This window comes from Triticum dicoccoides, chromosome 1A, assembly GCF_002162155.2.
Source record: "Triticum dicoccoides isolate Atlit2015 ecotype Zavitan chromosome 1A, WEW_v2.0, whole genome shotgun sequence".
Lineage (NCBI taxonomy): Eukaryota > Viridiplantae > Streptophyta > Magnoliopsida > Poales > Poaceae > Triticum > Triticum dicoccoides.
Window position 1 is genome coordinate 544,094,362 of NC_041380.1, and position 4,134 is coordinate 544,098,495.

The 4,134-nt window shown below is 43.3% G+C and overlaps 1 pseudogene; it reads left to right on the forward strand.

The window, feature by feature from the left end:
- The first annotated feature begins 320 nt into the window (after positions 1-320).
- Positions 321-2,879, forward strand: LOC119354868 (annotated as a pseudogene).
- Positions 2,880-4,134: the final 1,255 nt, after the last annotated feature.

Below are 4,134 nucleotides of genomic sequence, written 5' to 3' on the forward strand. Positions count from 1 at the left end.
TCGACAAAATCGGTTAGGATTGTTCGCCCCAAACGAACGAAGTTCAAACAAAACGGACGTCTGTATGAGATTTGGGGGCGTGCGTTGGAATTGGCCTTTAAACTTCCCACTTTTATTCTCCTTGGCAGCAAGAGTTTAGTCAACCTGCTAAACTTCCACCTTTTCCCCTCCTAACCTCGCCGCCGTCGTTTGGGGTTTGGGATCGTGCGTTAAAGTTGGTCTTTAAACTTCCCCTTTCCCAAGAGTTCAGTCAACCGCTGGCTAAACTTCCCTTTCCCCCCTTCTGACGACCTCGCCGCCGGCCAGTCAGGGCATCTGCCATGGCCTACGTCCCTCCCCACAAGCGCCACTCGAGCACCTCCGAGCCGACCCCAACCCCTTTCCCGCTCTCATCCTCCCTCCATTCCCTCTCCATCTCCTCCCCTTGCGGGCGTCACCACGTTCCCCCGTCCAACAAGATCATCCACGCCGTAGACTGCGTCTCCCGCTGGTTCCCGCTCCCGCCCTTCTCGGCTTCTCCGACGACGCTGAATTTGTCCGCCTCGAGCCCTTCCCCTGCTACACCGTCGAGCGCATGACCGGCGCCAAGCCCCTCGTCCTTGCCCTCTCCTCCCCATCCTCCGGCTACACGGAGGCCGCGGACGCGGCCGCAGTCATCGCCGAGAGGTTCTTGCCGGACCTCTTATACGCGGCGGAGAAGGCGAGAGCGAGGACGCACGATGTGCCCAGGGAAGACGAGGAGGCAAAACTGAGTCTCATGGCAAGGGTGGGCAAGGTCCTGTTCCAACGGTGAGTCTTCTTCTATGCGTCCCACCATTTCCAGTTCTTGGATCTCTGCTTCGTGTCACAACTCACATCACATTGTGATTAACGCGTGCCACCACCCAGCTTTTGTGTTGGTGGATCGCCCGTCTCCCTGGACGCCGTCCGCGACCTCGCAGAGGCAGGGACAGAAGGATCCAAGAGCCCGGTCCGTAAAACGTTCCATACGAATATGCCCAGTGATTTCTTGATGACATGGAGCGACTCGCTGTGGAGAGGATGGGGCTGGAGTTCGTTTCAACAAAAGAGCACTACCATGTCAAGGTTTATGCGTCTAACAATTTGAGAACTATCCCCTGGTTGTTGTTTAGACGAGCGTGAATTGACTTTGCGGCCTGTAAATATCTGATAGGTGGTCGACAAGCAGGGAGTGGTTTCCAAGATGTCTTGCAAATGCACTTTGCAAGAAGATGGGAAGCTTGCAATCAACAAGGTGTGCTTACCATGCTGTCCTTTCCTGTACATTTTCGTTTTCAGAACTCAGGGTCACAGTTAACTTTTAGCACTACCATGCATTGATTATATATGGGTATCCATGCTAAATAGTACTACTAAACAGTGTGAAATATCAGATTGTGCATGGTTTTATTCTTTTACACCTGACAATCCAGAACCCCAAGACAGTAAAGATAAGTAATCTATAAGTTAGAATTCATTGAGACGATGTATGATGCTAACTTTTAGCTATCAATTATCATGCTTGTCTTAATTTAAAGGAATTTTTGGGCAATTAAGATGAAGGCATGTGTAAATATGTATCCAGTTTTTACACACAAATTCGTTTACTACATATGTACCACTATATGTAGTCTTCTAATTGCTCCTCAAGTGGTCGGTGGTTCCTTGTTTCTCTAAAGCATCCGTGTCTCTTGTTTGTAGTCTATCACTTGGGTAGTTAGCTCTAAACTCATTATGTTCTCTAACTAAAGAAACTGCAGCAATAAAGCTCAGCCTCATAGCATTCTTATGGAAAAGAAGCTATGTTTGCTTGAAATTGTTTTAAAGCGAGATTGTTTCATCGGCTGATGTTTTCTGTAGCTCGATGTGATTAGTATTCATTTTTTCCTTGTTTTTTCATTCTACTGCAGATATTGCTGGGCTTAGCATTTTCTTTGTAAATTTTCGTTTATACCATGTATAGTGTCAGCTGGTTAGATTCTAATATGTGACTTAAGTACTGTGGCTTGTGCTAAATTGTTCAGATATCGTACTATTCATTATACAAGCCACTACTAGCTAACAATAGTTTTCTTTCTCTTTCGTCTCCATTGTTACTTCTCGTGCAGATTGAATTGAACCAGATACGACCCTTATTGGAAGACGTATCCTGCCTGTCGAAAGATCTTGATTTAAGGCTGATGTTGAATACGAATAGGATCCTAATAGACGTGAGTTCATATTGGAACTACCTCTGTCCTTTCTGTTACTAGCATATCTTCTGCAGACTCATCTGATAACACTTGCAGTTGCAGCCTGAAGTGGAAAATGCCATCAAGAGCTTAGTGTCTTCAGCTATTGTTGATCCTAATGCCAGAGGGGGGCTTAGACGGCCACTTGGGAACAAGTTGATTGATGAGAGGTTCAGCATAGCTGGAGTATGGCATACAAACTACAAGGCTTTTGAGAATAAATCCTTGAAGATGTATCTAAGGCATACTGGTCGGTTTGTCCAAGGGAGCTCCACTAGAGAGGTTTCCAATGAAGTTAGCTTCAAATTAACTGGCATATCCAAGAGACTTCAGGTTAGTACATGATAATCTGTGATGTTCCTGAGCAAATTATTTTGTTACATTTGTAATGTACCTGCATTTTATGCTTGGTTTGCTTGACCTAATGTCCAAACAACAATTCTCTGCATGCGATGCGCACAAGTAATAGCCTGTTTTAGTACTGACATATGGAAACTCTGAATTGGAATTATCATGTCATGTGCAGACCTAATATTCTGTTTTTCTACCAACATATGGTTACTCGGAATTAGAATTATTGCCTTCATGTTTTCTAATTGACTGGATTGAACAGCACAATGACTATGTCTCCTTAATCAGGGATCCTAGAGTCTGCGGTGCGGATGATCTGGGACTATGCTTTGAGTTATCATAAATCTTAGCATGCTACATAACCAAGGGCAAGTACAATAGGTTGTCTCTAGACAGCATGTACAAACCTCCAGTAATGGATTGTCTCTAGACTCTAGAGTAAGTATAGGAGCTTCATGGTCCATGACGTGGGTGAACCAGACGAAATAATGATGAACTATCGAATTATCCACAACGGGTGTCTATAAGCAGTGATTTAAGTGGGAACCTCATCCTCCCTTCTCTCTTCTACGTCGTTGAAAATCCTACATGCATGTTACTCAAGGAACAATACAATCTCATGTCATCGTTAACAGAGCCTGCAATATGACACTCTAAATTAGATGGTAGTGAATGTTTGCAAGGGAGTGACCGAGTGAGCGTATGGTGCTACTATTTGCAGAGCATTGTACAGAATCAAAGTTAGTGGGTTATCTTATGATCAGTGCACATAAAAATTTGCTGAAGATGGTGATATTACCAAAGACCTGATTGAAATGGGCTGGTTGTTTTATCGTTGAATTTATCGCTGGTGCATATGCCGCATACATGTTGAAATTTTGGGACTGGTTGGAAGAAGCTGTGATGTTTATAGAAGTGCATGCTCTAGCCAATGCAAACAAAAGACCGATCTGATAGAAGAGACTAGGAAGCACATTATACGTCAACACTACTAGCTAACAATAGTTTTCTTTCTCTTTCGTCTCCATTGTTACTTCTCGTGCAGATTGAATTGAACCAGAAACGACCCTTATTGGAAGACGTATCCTGCCTGTCGAAAGATCTTGATTTAAGGCTGATGTTGAATACGAATAGGATCCTAATAGACATGAGTTCATATTGGGAATTAATGCTAAATTTGATATACCTTGGATTGGACATTATGCCTTCAAACTCTTTTTGTGGAGTGTAACTATTATTGTTATAGGACATGATATTCAACTTCAATGAGAAGGGATTTAATTTATTGTTCTATCTTGGAATCTATTGACTATGTCATACTATTTGAAAAAGGAAGAGTGGAAATATTGCTCAATGATAAAATCAGTGCATTACGAAATTTCACGCAATGGTCTCATCTTTCTTGATGGTCCATTGGAAGTTGGCAACCCAAATTGTTTATTTGGTGAAGATAACTCCATAGAGAGGGATATTAATAATGGGAACACATGCTTGGAATCATATTAGTTATATCATCCACGACTTGGTGACATATCTTGGAACGGTATCAAGA